This window comes from Hevea brasiliensis, unplaced genomic scaffold (assembly GCF_030052815.1).
Source record: "Hevea brasiliensis isolate MT/VB/25A 57/8 unplaced genomic scaffold, ASM3005281v1 Scaf117, whole genome shotgun sequence".
Taxonomy (NCBI): Eukaryota; Viridiplantae; Streptophyta; class Magnoliopsida; order Malpighiales; family Euphorbiaceae; genus Hevea; species Hevea brasiliensis.
The window spans coordinates 148597-164195 of NW_026614605.1; the positions used below are offsets into that span (position 1 = coordinate 148597).

At 33.9% G+C, this 15599-nt stretch overlaps 1 non-coding gene across 1 annotated transcript; it reads left to right on the forward strand.

The window, feature by feature from the left end:
* The first annotated feature begins 15111 nt into the window (after positions 1 to 15111).
* Positions 15112 to 15218, forward strand: LOC131176461 (small nucleolar RNA R71). The gene has a single exon (XR_009146523.1). It is a non-coding gene; the product is annotated as a small nucleolar RNA R71 (small nucleolar RNA).
* The last annotated feature ends 381 nt before the right edge of the window (positions 15219 to 15599 follow it).

Here is a 15599-nt window from a genome sequence, read left to right on the forward strand (position 1 = left end):
TAAAGAATGGTTTTCGAGATAAGGAATGTTTTTGAATAATAAGGAATTGTGATTTCAATTATGATTTATGTATAATTGATTTTGTTGGAATTACCTTAAATGGTTAGTTATGATTTGATAAATTGAATTTCGTGATCAAAGTCATTTTATATAAATGATTTATATTATTGGCAATGAATATTTTGAGTTTTGGAATTTGATGAGTATCCAGATTTCCAAATTAATTGCTGTAATTTTTGTTAAGGTATATTGTACTATGTTTTAAATTATAATTGTGCACCACTAAGTTCACCACTCAATGATAGCTTTGTATGCTGTCGTAGGTGAAAAGAGCAGAGCAATTGAGTAAGCTTCTTTGAAGAGACATTCAGATCAGCTCCAGGTATACCCATATACACAGGTTTTGATGTATGCATGTAATATTATATATGTAAATTATTTGAGCAGTTGTATAAAAACTCTTTTAAAATATTTTGGTATGTAATTAAATGTAAATTATTGTAAATGTAAATTTGAGGTTTCATTTATCTGAATAGTTTTGTAATATTAATTTTTGAGTCTTGTAATCAATGAAATGTTTCTTTTATGATGAGTTGATTTGAAAATGAAATGATTGATTATTGAGATTGAATTGTGAGATGAAATGAAGTTTCTTGGAGTTGTATTTGAGAAAACATATTGGGAGTGTTTTTCCTTTTCAGGTTGAAGAACTGTTTTCTCAAAACACACAAGACTTTGCCAAAATTTTGAAAAAAATTTTATAACACCAGATTTTAATCGATGATTTAAATTTCACGAAAATTGTTTTAAAATCCCTTGTAGTATATCTAATGGGTTATCGGTAGGCGAAATACGGTAATTCATTAGGTGTACTACAGGATCATGTTACATCTTATGGGGGAGTAGGGTATGACATGTTTTGTGGTATCAGAGCAATGGTTTTAAAGTAAATTTCGAGTTGTGAATTTGAAATATTTTTGTCAGTAACTACAACTGCTCAAATGTTTAATACATATAGTACATTTACATCATAAATATGAACTAATGGAGAGGAATCTCCTTGTGTTGGTTGGATAGGAATAGAAAATCCTATGAAAAGATATGAAAGAGAAGAATGAGACAATAGAACACCAGGATGCCGTATACAAGTTGAGGCCCCACACAAAGTGTCGAAGGTCTGATCATCAATTTTACTCTGACAAATTATCGCATAAATGGCCCAAAGAATGGCCACTTTCTTTCAACAAATGGCTGATACTGTCACCAAGCTCAAGCACAAACTCAACCCCAAGAAAGGCAGTGTGAAATGGAGAAGAGGGAGAAACATATGGGTCAGAGCTCGAGCAGTAATTTGGGAAAGAGAAAAGAATTTGAGGAACCCCGAGCTCATGGATACGACAGAGGCGGATCATCAGGGCAGAGAACACTAAAATCTAGTCGTCGAACAACAAGAAGTTCCTATTCTGCCCGTTTCTGCCATGTTTGTGGTAAGCTACATGGAGGTATTTGTCGTAAGGCCTCTGGAGCCTGCTACAATTATGGAAAGCTTGAACACTTTGTTAGAGATTGTACTAGAGCACCTCGACCGCTTCCTAGAGTTCATGCATACCAATCGGAGTCGAGATAGAAATAGAGTTGGTACTCCTCACCACCATAACACAGTGAATCAACCCGAATATAGTAGCGCACCAGTCAGAGCATCCATTATGCGCCAAAGGGAAAGAACAGAAACTTCGGATGTTGCTGTTGGTAAGTTCTTAATTTTTGAAAGAAACAATTAGTTATTATTTTATCCCAGAACTACTTAGTTGTGTGCTAGTGTTAAAACTATATGTTCTGTTGCTATTCCTTTACATGGGAATGAATTTCGATGTATTAATGACTAGTCCTTTAGGATAAAAACTATAATAACAAGTATGATTGACATTAATTTTGGAAGAATTGTTACCTAAAAGTATTTTCTAACACACCATAAATTATAAAGCTAATTGGCGAGCCTACTTAATGTAAGGCAAGAGGACCTAAAAGTAAGTTATAGTAATATAATTGCTCTAGATGAGGGCAAAGATGTTATTGTTAGTAATTATCAAGGGATATTGTAATTAGAATCGGTTTGGGATATTAGTGGATTTGAGAAAGATAAGATGTTAGAAAACCTAGTCCATGAGGTTATAACGTAGTGACTATGTAATGTTCTTGATGTTTGTATTGTAAGCTACAGATTACAGTACCGACGCAGGATTATTGTGTAGAGCTACGTGCTTCCTCGTGGTACAATAAAATAAGAATATTAGTAAGTAATCTAGAAATTGATATAGTTACGCCCGAATAGAGTGCTATTACTGGAAATAAATGTGAAAATTTTAGTCAGAAATTTAAAACTTCAGAACTAGCCTGTCGAAAGACTACACTTGTAAGGTAGTTAGAGTCAGTAACTCGATTACAATAATGTGAACTACCTGTACCACAGTAATTGCTATAAGTTTAGAGATATCAGTACGACTTATCACCCTCAGACGGATGGACAGTCGAAACAAGTAATTCAGGTAAATTCTGAAACTCATTGAGTTTCTATAAATAATGAAATGAAATGATAATAATAACCTATAAAATGTAATAAGCCCTCGAGAATATACAGAGAACTTGTGTCCTTGAATCCGAGGGGAGATGGGACAGATACCTCCCACTAACAGAATTTGTATACAATAATAAGTGTCAAGCTAGCATACAAATGGCACCCTATGAAACATTGTAAGGGAACGGATAACTATGGATTTTGTGATGAGACTTCCGAGGACAGAATAGTCATGATGCAAAGATGGGTCATAGTTGATAGACTAACCAAGTTTGCTCACTTTTGCCACCCTGATGGACTATAGTTGGAGAGATTGGCCAGATTGTACATAAATGAGATTGTAAAACTGCATGGAGTGCCAGTATCGATTGTATCAGACAGACATCCTAGGTTTACTTCTAGATTATGGGGTAGTCTTCAGAGAGCCCTAGGAACTAGATTGAACTTCAGCACGGCATTCCACCCATAGATAGATGGCCAGTCTGAGAGGGTAATTCAGATATTGGAGGATATGCTACGAGCTTGTGCGATTGAGTTTGAAGGTAGTTGGGATATACACTTGCCTTTGATTGAGTTTGCTTATAACAACAAACTGCCAATTACATTGGGATGCTTCCATATGAAGCTTTATATAGCAGAAAGTGCAGAATTCCCCTATGTTGGGATGAAGTAGGTGAAAGGAAGATGATTGGGCTAGAAATTGTTTAGCAGACAGAGGAAAAGATCAAATTGATCAGAGATCAACTCAAGGTTGCATTAGACCGTCAGAAGTCCTATGCTGAAATGAAGAGAAGAGATATTGAATATGCAGTGGGTAAGAAGGTATTCCTTAAAGTTTTGCCTTGGAAGAGGACATGAGGAGACAAAGACCTACGCTTGTTCGAATCGATGCGTGTAAAATTTCTAGACGAAATTTATTTTAAGGGGGGGGGGGGGAGAATTGTAACGTTCGGTAGTGAGTTTTACTATTTCGATGACAGTGTCTGTTCGGACAGCTAGGATGCTTAGAACTACACCTAGATATGGGTGAGGAGACATAAAATAATGAAATAAAAGAAAAGAAAATACAAGAAAAAGAAACGAAAAATAATAGCAATGAAATGTAACCAAATTAAACGAGCCGAAAACCATAGCGATGGGTGACCGCACTAGGAAGTTGCAGCGTGGACCGTTGACTAGCCCTAGATCGCAGGAAACCCTGGAAAATATTTTTAAGACTTAAATAAACATCTATTAAAGTATAAATGTCATTAGAAATATCAAAGAAAGATTAATTAATTTGTAAAAGAAAAATGAGAAATCGAGGAAACGACAAAACTCGGTGTTATCAAAAAATTGATAATGCAACCCGAATAGGGGAATTGTGGTCATTTGACATCCCAAGTTGCCTTTTGACCTAAATTTCCATTAAAAATACATGATATTACACTAGGAAAATGTCATGAAAAATTAAAATAGTGGTACATAATTTAAATAACAAAAGATAGGAGGAAAATATGCAAAAATTGAAAACTAAATAAATAACTATTAAAATGTTTAATAGTGCCCTACTAACTTCAGCATTTGGACACTTAAAGGGACACTTGGGAGGTGCAGCACTCATCTTCAACCTTAGGAAGAGAACCAGCCGAAACTCCATGGGAGTCCTCCATGGCTGTCCACACTCCAAGCTCAAGTTCACCATGATTTAGCCATCCTTTACACTAGCATTCTTCATTGAACTTGACCAGCATACCTTGTGCAGCATTCTTAGGGCAAGAAAGTAAAGTTTTAGTGAGGTTTTGAAGAAGTTCAAAAGTGGTAAGTGAGTATTTTCCATTCTTGCTTCATTAAACCTTAAGTGGATGTTTTGTGTAGTTGATTTATGTTAGAATTTTTGAAGTTTGATGTTTTAATGGGGGTATACTATTTTGGTAGCCATGGGAATTCAGTATATGTAGCTTGTTTTTACTTATTTATGGTTGTTTAAGATGTTGTTATTGATGGCAGCATTGATATGTGTATAATGGTTTAGAATTAAGTATGTAAATGGGGTATGTTCATGTGGTTAAATGATGTAAATGGACTTTGGAAAATTCTATATTATAGTGTGCATATTGAGAATGGTTACAAGCTGTCCAAAATGATCAAAAATGTGTTGTTAAAGCTGTTAATGGTAAGGTACAAACCAGAATTAGCATGAAGGAAGTAATTTGACAAGTGTTAAATATGTAATTGGTAAGTGATGAGAAATGTGTAGTAGGGCAGTGTATATTTTAGCTTAGAACCTTAAGTGTGTGACTCCAATTGGTATGAGACCAATTGGAGGTGAAACTAGGCTGACTAAGGAAATAATAGAATTCAATAAATTAATTATTAAGCCTTATTATTAGAGACGGTTTAAATGAGTACTGAAATACTTCAAATTGTGTGTTTCTGTTAGCAAATACTCAGGAAGGGGAAGGAAACACTGAGTCAGAGCCGAGAGGCATTTATCAGAGGTTTGTGCACAACTAGTTTTTAACTGATTTTGTTCTGAATATTTCATATGATTAAATGAAATATTTTTTTTATGTATTATGTTTAACAAGCATTGGATTTAATTCAATGATTATTGAAATTGTTATAGTATGTATGAATTTAGCTTTGTGAAATGGTATTTCCACAAGTATTAAGCATTGTTGTGAATTGAATAAATTATGTTTTGGAAAATTGTGATAGAACATGTTTTGAATTGTGCTGGGCAATTTACATGGAAAAATGCAAATTTATGATTTGAATTGTGATGAGCATAAAAATTATTGGATATTGGAATTAACTTTGAATCGAATTTTATTGTGATTTTGCTCACTAAAAGGATTGTGATATTATTTTATATCTCACTATAGATGCTTGACTGGGTTATTACCCGTCTCTCTCATTTGTTGAGAAGACAATGGAGTTAGTTGTGTTTTGATTACCATGGTACATGCACAGACTTAGATTCTCCTCTTATTAGAGGTTGGATCTAAGTTTTTTTATGTTATGGCCCTTTTGGAAGATTCATTATTGTGGTGTGTAAGTGCATGATGATTCGACCTTCCCGACCATAGGGAGTTAGAATTCGATTCGACCTCCCCGACTATAGGGAGTTAGAATCACCTCGAAAATGGCCCTTTCGGATTAGTCTTGCATAGCTAGTGAGATAAAGAATGGTTTTTTGAGATAAAGAATGTTTTTGAATAATAAAGAATTGTGATTTCAATTATGATTTATGTATAATTGATTTTGTTAGAATTACCTTAAATGGTTAGTTATGAATTGATAAATTGAATTTCATGATCAAAGTCATTTTATAAAAATGATTTATATTATTGGCAATGAATATTTTGAGTTTTGGAATTTGATGAGTATCCAGATTTCTAAATTAATTGCTGTAATTTTTGTTAAGGTATATTGTACTATGTTTTAAATTATAGTTGCGCACCAACTGAGTTCACCACTCAGCGATAGCTTTGTATGCTATCACAGGTGAAAAGAGCATAGAGCAATTGAGTAAGCTTCTTTGAAGAGACATTCAGATCAGCTCCAGGTATACCCATGTACACAGGTTTTGATGTATGCATGTAATATTATGTATGTAAATTATTTGAGCAGTTGTATAAAAACTCTTGTAAAATATTTTGGTATGTCATTAAATGTAAATTATTATAAATGTAAATTTGAGGTTTCATTTACCTGAATAGTTTTGTAATATTAATTTTTGAGTCTTGTAATCAATGAAATGTTTCTTTTATGATGAGGTTGGTTTAAAAATGAAATGATTGATTGTTGAGATTGAATTGTGAGATGAAATGAAGTTTCTTGGAGTTGTATTTGAGAAAACATATTGGGAGTGTTTTTCCTTTTCAGGTTGAAGAACTGTTTTCTCAAAACACAGTAGACTTTCTTTGAAATTTTGAAAAAATTTTATAACACCGCATTTAATCGATGATTTAAATTTCATGAAAATTGTTTTAAAATCCCTCGTAGTATATCTAAAGGGTTATCGGTAGGCGAAGTACGATAATTCTTTAGGTATACTACGGGATCATGTTACATCTTACGGGAGAGTAGGGTGTGACAGTATCTTCTTGGGGTACTCTATATCTAGTAAAGCATTGATGGTTGTCAAATCCACCAAAATTTAAATTAACTGAAATTACTAGCTATAAAATATTTTCTGCAGCAAGTGGTAAATCCAGGTCGAATCCCAGAGACTGAATTACTAAAATTTTGTGCACTTGTGTAATGGTAAAAGAAAGAAACAAAGGTTGGGGGGGGGTGTAATTCCCAATCCAAAGAAGAAATCAAAAATCAAAAATTAAGATCTAAAATTAAATAAGAAACTCTCCAATTAAACAAACTTCAGTCCATGGTAATTCACATTCATTGATTCGATCATAGACAGAAGAAATACAATTATCTCTTATTGAATACTTAATGTAGATTTACCAAATAGCGAGGCAAACCCCTGACTTCCCTATGCTCATTAATTCGAGCCCAGCACCCTTGTTGACTCTAATTATTAACTGATTTGGTATTAAGCAATCCTCATCAAAATAATAACTGCTTTAAGAATAAGAAGTAGTTAAGCTGAACAATAATCTATGAAGCATAAATCATTTAATTCACCATATTGTTTCCTTAGGTTATTATGAAAAACTGGGATCATAATAAATAAAACCTAATTGCTACTCATGTTCAATCTTACACAACAATTACAGATTATGAAGATGAACTAGTAATTGATCACATCAAACAATTAACTAATAGGCCTTTTTAGCAAATCATTTAATAGATCAAAGACAATGAAATCAGAAAACAATAGATATTTTAAAAGATATAAATTAAATTAAGAACTTGGTCTCACAAATCTTGCAAAAGAACTTGAATCCCTTGAACTGAATTAAAACTTAGCCACTCATGTTCATAGCTTACAGAATATTAAAGAAAAATAAAGAATAAATATAAAAAGAGAGTGGAGAACGAAGGTCTTCTATAGAGAATGAAGGCGTTTTTGAGATCGAGAGGCTGCTGAATAGTTGTCTTTTAACTGCTGCCCAAAGACACATTTATAATCAAAAACCTAATCCCAAAGATAGGAACCAAACTAGGAAAAGTTTTGAAATTCAAAAGGTAGATTTTCAGCCTGCATTCACGTCTTTGAAATTAAGGCCGATTTTCAGCAATTTTCTTTCCGAATCTGTCTCTGCCCTCTTCAGGAAAGTTGTAGCCCTATTTCTTAGCTTTCCAACGATACTCATTTGCCTAAATCAGAAGTCTAATGCCCAAGTTATGGCCCAAAAATTGGGATTAGTTCCAGAATAGTCCAAATGCATAGTAACGACTTCATTACCATTTTTCACAATTAAAATGGCCTCATCTCGCGTCCAGCCCCTCATAGAAGTTGTAGAGGTAGCTCTTAAGGTTCAATTGGGCTTAGGATTGCTTCATTTGGACGTCTGGAACTCCAGATACAAAATAAATATTGATACTGATTGTGACACATCAAGTCTGGGCTTTTGCAATAGATCCATAGCTCATTTTGTGAACCTTGGTGACTGATTTGGGCATTGGTCCCTCTTTACCATTTGTAGTGCTCTATCTTAGCTTTTCAATGGATTAAGCATCAATCAATTTGGAGGCCCAAAACTTTAGAAACACTTAAAAAATACAGCAAAGGTCAAATGCTAAAAATTTCTCCATTTAACACAATTATTCCAATAACTATCTAAAAATATGCCTAAATGATAAATATACTTAACCAACTGAATTAAACATAAAACACACTAAAAACACTAAATGTGATGGGATTAAAATTAATAAATTATGCACTTATTAAATTCTCCCACACTTATTCCATGCTTGTCCTCAAGCATGACTTAAACTCTCAATCAACTCCACTTAGAAGTTTCTTAACTTCACCCTATCACAACATTCTCTAACAAAAAATTAAAAGTTTGAAAGAAGAGGCAAGTAAGGTAATAACCATCACAACAAATTCCATCAACACCATACCAATATATCAACAATTTTCCAATACAAAACAAAAGGCTTGAAATCAATTAAGCTCACACAATTAAAGTTCCATAAAATTTTAAATCAATACACACCAAAACACAAGGCTAATTTATCAAGGCACTACAATTATAGCTCTTTGCAAATCTTAGGGGAGATAGAAATGCCCTTTTTTTATATATATTTGAAATTGGTACTTGTCACACCCTACCCCTCCGTAAGGCATGACATGATCCCGTAGTATACCTAATGAATTACCAAACTTCGTCTACTGATAACCCATTAAATACACTATAAGGGATTTCAAACCTTTTCTTACTTCTTTTTATAGTGGTTAGCACTTTTGACAGGTATTAAAAATTTTTAACTGAAGTGAAACAAAACAACAAATTTGAGTATCCATAATTTTTATAAAAATTTTGGCAGAGTGCCATCTGTATTTTGAATAAAACAGTTCTTCAAAAACCTGTAAAAAACACTTCAAATATATAATTCCTCAATCCTAAACTCCAATAATTTGTTCAACACAATAAATTTCTCAACATTATCAACTCAGTTCAACAATCAATTTTCCAGTGTTTCCAAAAAAAAAACTAAGATAAGATAAATTTATCACAATACTTTTATAGGCCAAAATAGTTTGCAATTTTAATTTACAACTGCTTAAGACCAAGTATAATATATACATACAGTGCACATACATTACAACAAAAACTACACAATATGGTATACTCGATATACCCGGCGAAATCTCAAAATGTGGTACAAGCAGCCTACTCTGCTGCTCTGTCCGTCTGTCTACCTACGACAAAGAATGAAAGCTATCACGAGTAAAATTTACTCAGTGGTGCACAATAACAATTTAAAATGTTGTATATAAAACTTTTATTGACAATTTACAATTCAAACAATTCATAATTTTTCAAAGCTCATATAACACAAATTTGATCAAACAATTGAATAACACAGTGTTGCCAATCAATAACACAACATAGGTCATGACACAAACTTTTCCAAAAATGCTGTGTTATACACCACGACAATGCACACTCACCCCAATAATCAAAATCAATGAGGGAGGAAGCTAGCTAGATAATGAGTACTCATCCACACTCACCTCAGACTGACAAGTCAAAGAGGGAGGAATATAATCACACTCTCTCCATAAGTGGAGGAGAAACATAGTAATATTGTCATGCTAAGTGTGAATCAAAACAATTCCAAATCACAATATTTAATATTTCATACAAACCACAAATCATATTTTATCTCAAAATTTCCATTTGCAAAGTAGGCAACACAATAATTTCCAATTAAGATTCCCAATGCCAAAACAATAAAAAATTATTCATAACTCATTTTTCCAAATAAATTTTCTGGTAAAAGCAGTGAATATAAAAAGTATTGTGCATAGACCTGGTTTGAGTCACCTCTAGGCCTTGACTCAGTGTCCCTTACGCTTCTCAATATCCTTTTCAACTGAAACATACAATTTAAAGTATTTCAGTACTCAATGAATGTGTTTCTAATAATAAAATCCAATATTTAAATTTTCTTAGTACTATTCCCTTCAATTCATTTCATTAGTCAACCTATAATATTGACCTTTGATGCACTCTGAGTGAGTCAATTATAATGTTACCAATATGTCACATTTTCTAGCCCTTTAGTGTTGGTATATGTTACCAATTTCATTTCCAAGTGTATTGCATTTTATTGCAATTTATCGGATTTCGGTGTACTATTTTAACCTAGCTGGATGACCTAGTTCCCTCTATTTTCGGGTTTCGATCCAAACTACAAACTTGTAGGTCTATGTATTATTACTCGCGGGGCAAAATTTCAGGTTATTTTGAGTTGTATAAACCAAGATATGGTCAATTTATCAATGTTGGACAGAATGCACTAAAATGGTAGTCTTAGGTCATTTTTAGGTTACTTTTGGTTCGGCCAGTTTTGGTACCTGAAATTGTGCAAGCTATTTGGCTTGGGTTTGGCCATTTCTGGGCTTTGGTGTCTCCATAAGAATTGTAGATCTATGTCTAATCTATTCATGGTAAAAATTTCAGGTCAATTGGACCTGTTTTGAGTAAGTTATGGTCAAAACACTAACTGCTGCCCAAATGGTCAATTTTCAGGCATTCAAGTCACTAATCCGGATTTAGTCAATTCTTATGTCACTTTATGGACAGATTTTAGGTAGGTTTCCTTCATGAAAGTTGGCACATTTTGTTCCTAGTTTCACCTCCAATTAGTCTCATACCAATTGAAGTTACACACTTAAGGTTCAAAGCTAAAACATACACTGTCCTGCTACACATTCTTCATCACATACCAATTGCACATTCTATACTTACCAAGCTAACCCTTTCATGCCAATTCTAGTTTGTACCATACCATTAACATACTTAACAACACATTTTGGTCATTTTGGACAGCTTGTAACCATTCTTAATATACATATTATAACCCAGAATTTTCCAAAGTCCATTTACACAATTTAACCACATGAACATACCCCATTTACATATCCAATTCTAATCTATTATACACATATACATGCTGCCACCATAAACAACATAATTCAACAAACTATTCCATGAAATTACACATTTCTAACCACTCTTTAAAATTGCCAATTCACCTCATGGAAAATATCTCCTTCAAATTTGCTTTCAAGCTTCCAAAACCAAGTGCACTATCACACATACACTTAGTATACATTATCCAAATTATTTCTATACACATAAACACTTATACCAACATCTTAAACTACCATTAACAAGTAAAAACAAGTTAAAAATATTGAGTTTCCATGGCTGCCGAAATGGTGGTTCTCCATTAATCCATCAAACTTCAAAATTTCTTCCACAAAATAACTCCCTACAACATCCACTCAAAGTTTAATGAAGCAAGATTGAAAATAACAACTTACCTCTTTTGGATTTCTTCAAAACTCCACCAAAACTTATCCTTCTTGCTCTAAGTATGCTGCCCAAGGTATGGTGGTCAAGTTTAATGAAGGGAGCTTAAGGTTTTTATGGCTAAATCATGGTGGACTTAAGCTTGGAGTGTGGACGGCAATGGAGGATTCCCATGGAGGTTTTCGACTTTTTTTGCAAAGTAAGGTTGAAGATGAGTTCTTGACCTCCCAAGTGTCCCTTTAGGTGTCCCAAGGTTAAGGTTAGTGGAGCACTAAGGTGATATAATGGTTATTTATTCCAAGTTTCTAAATTCTCACATTTTACCCCATTTCTTTTACTATTTAATTTATGTACCACCATTTTAATTTTCATAATATTTTCAAAGTTTAATATCATTTATTTTTAATGGAAATTTAGGTCAAAAGGCAACTCGGGATGTCAATTGACTACAATGCCTCTATTCGGGTTGCATTCCTAATTTTTCGGTAACATCGATTTTTATCGTTTTCTCGATTTCTCATTTTTCTTTGTACTAGTTAATTAATTTTTCTTTGATATTTCTAATGATATTTATACTTCAATAAGTCTTTAATTAAATCTCAAAACTAAATTTCGAGGGTTCCCTGTAGTCCTGGGGTTGGCTATTGCCTGCGCCGTAACTTCCCCGTGCGGTCACCCATCGCTATGGTGCTGGCTTGTTTAACTTGGTTACATTTCATTGTTATTATTTTTTCTTTATTTTTCTTGTATTTTCCTCTATTGTATTTCACTTCCTTATATCTCCACACTAATATTTAAATATAATTCCTAGCATCTTAGCTATCTGGATAGACACTATCACCGGAATAGTAGAATGCACTACCGAACATAGGGGTGTTACAGTACTTCTCTCTTGTCACCGTTACTTTTTTTTTTTATTTCAACCGTCACCTTCAAAAGAGTACCTTGCTCATATCCGAGCTAGCTTTTGGCCTGAGAATTGACAAAGGGTTCATGAAGACCCCTAGTTAGTTTGCTTAACTAAAATAGCAGAGCAATTTTCAAGTTCAACCTTTTATTTCCCCCAATTTATGCATCTACATATTATAAAGTGCCCTGATAGATTAAAAAAAGTTCTGTAATATGCATGACACTAGTTTAAAGCACACATAACTAATCATTTCACCGTTAAATCAAGCCTAAATGATTTATGTAGAAAAAATTGCTATATGGTATGGAGAAGAAGGAAAATCCATCATTAAAGTTACTATAACCTTGCCTAAAATCTCAAAAATTCAACCTAAAATAGAAAAGTCATTTCAAGGAAAAAGCACTTCTCTTCGAGAGTTAATATAGAATCATGAATCAAGCTTATAAGAACAAATTTTATTTTATTTTATTATTATTATTTATTATTATTATTATTATTATTATTTTTTTAAACAATTAAAAAGATTGCAGCAACAAATTTCTCCTCCCCCACACTTAAAACTTACATTGTCCCCAATGTAAAGCCCAAATGCAAAAGAAAAGGAAAAAAAATGCTAGAAAATAAAATAAGAGAAGGAAAATAAAACAAATCTGATTATAGCTAACAAGCCCCCCATGGGTTGCCTCCCAAGTAGTGCCTTTGTTTATCGACGTTAGCTCGAAATGGCAAAGCTCCTTAATCCACTGAATGCTCTTGAAACCCCTCATAAAATGGCTTGAGTTCATGACCATTGACCTTGAACACTTTGTTTGCTCCTAAACTTTGAATTTCAACTGCACCATAAGGAAACACATTAGTAATAATAAAGGGTCCAATCCAATGAGAATGCAACTTACCCGACATCAGCTTAAATATGGAATTGTACAATAAAACTTTTTTCCCAATCACAAACTACTTCCTTAGCTTGTCATGGAATGCCTTTTGTCTTTTCTTTGTAGATCCTAGAATTCTCATAAGCCTTAAGGCGAATTTCTTCTAATTCATGCAAATGTGATTTTCTTTCTAACTCATCCTCCATGCTTAACTCAAAAACATCCTGCACAAATGTATCAACAAAATCAATAGAAAAAATATAATGATTATCAGCAGGATACTTTATGGCATCAAAGATATTAAATTTGACGGTCTCTCCATCAAACTCCATAGTTAAGGTACCCTCATCCACATTAATTTTTGTTTTGGCAGTTTTTAGGAAAGGTCTTCCAAACAAAATCAAAGCTAAATTTGATGAGAGAACACTATCCTCCATATCCAGAATTTAAAAATCTGCAGAAAAAATCAATTCTCCAACCTGCACCAACACATCCTCAACTACTCCCAATGGGTAAGCATTAGAACGATCAGCTAACTGAATAATGACACTGGTTTCTTTCAAAGGACCCAAATTCAAAGTCTGGAAAACTGAATATGACATGACATTAATAGATGCTCCTAAATCTTCCATTGCATTTTTAAATTTAGAATCACTTATTCTGCAGGGAATAGAAAACGAACTTGGATCCTTACACTTAGGGGCTAATTTTCGCTGAATCAATGCTGATACATTTTCCCCCACCTTGATCTTCTCATTAGTATTCAGCTTGCGCTTTGTAGTGCATAACTCCTTAAGGAATTTAGCATACCGGGGGATTTGTTTGATCCCATCAAGTAAAGGTATATTGACCTCTACCTTCTTGAAAGTCTCCAAAATTTCTTTCTCTTGTTCTTCTTTCTTATTTTTAGCCAACCTGCATGGGAATGGAGGAAGAACAAAATTATTAACCTTATTCAGTTTAGGTTCAGTATTTACCTCAACTTTAGGAACTTCAGACTCTTTTGCTCCTTGCTTCTTCTTTTTTATTGGCTCATGTGGAGTCTGATTATCAACTTCTTTCCCACTCCGCAACAGTATCGCACTTGCATTTTCTCTGGGATTCATGACTGTTTGTGATGGAAGCTTTCCAGAACCTTGAGCTTCAAGCTTGCTCACAGATGAAGCTAACTGACCAATCTGCCTCTATGTTTTGAATGCTTTTTCTGGTCTCCTGTTGAAACTGTTGTGCATTGTTAGCCAAAGCCTTAACAATTTCATCAAGTGACATACCTTGATTTAAGGGAGGCAGAGGTGGAGGTGGTTGATTCACTTGTGGTCTTTGCTGTTGGTATTAGTTTTACACCGGTTGATTCCCATAACTCAAATTGGGATGATCTCGCCATCCTGGATTATAAGTATTAGAAAAGGGATCATACCTGCATTGTGGCTGTCCATAATGTCCTACTGCATTAGCATGTTGCATTGATTCATCCTCTAATAATGCAGGACACATGTCAGTAGTATGACCGAACCCGAACAAATTCCGCATACCTTAACAGTTTGCATGTTTCCTACAGCCAATTGCCTCACCAAAGAAGTTAAATCAGAAATTTATTTTTCAAGGTTAGATGTATTTACCTCATTAACCTTTATAGGTGTGTGATCCATTCTCATTCCAAATTGCTGAGAATTTGCTGCCATATTAGCAATCAGCCTCCTTGCCTCTTCTGGTGTCTTATTAACCAAAGCTCCTCCACTAGTAGCATCTATCATACTATGATCCATTGGTAGAAGTCTCTCATAGAAATAATGAATCAAAAGCTTCTCACTTATTTGATGATGGGGACAGCTTGCACACAGTTTCTTAAATCATTCCCAATACTCATATAAGCTCTTTTTATTGTACTGCCATATGCCACAAATTTCTTTTCTTATGTTGGTAGCATGGGAAGTAGGAAAATACTTTTTCAGAAATATTTGCGTTATCCTATTCCATGAGTTGACAGATCCGGAAGGAAGGTAATACAACCAATCCTTAGTTGTGCCTTCCAGTGAGAAGGGAAAAGCTCGAAGCTTGATTTGATCCTCTGAAACTCCTGAAGGTTTCATGCTGGAACACGCAACAAGAAATTCTTTTAAATGCTTATGTGGATCCTCACCAGAAAGACCATGAAACTTAGGCAACAAATGGATTAGTCCAGATTTCAACTCAAAAGCAACATTTAAAGCAGGGTATTGAATACACAAAGGCTGTTGGTTTAGATCAGGAGCAGCCAACTCTTTCAAAGTTCTAGTAGCCATGGTTTCGTTTTTGGAATT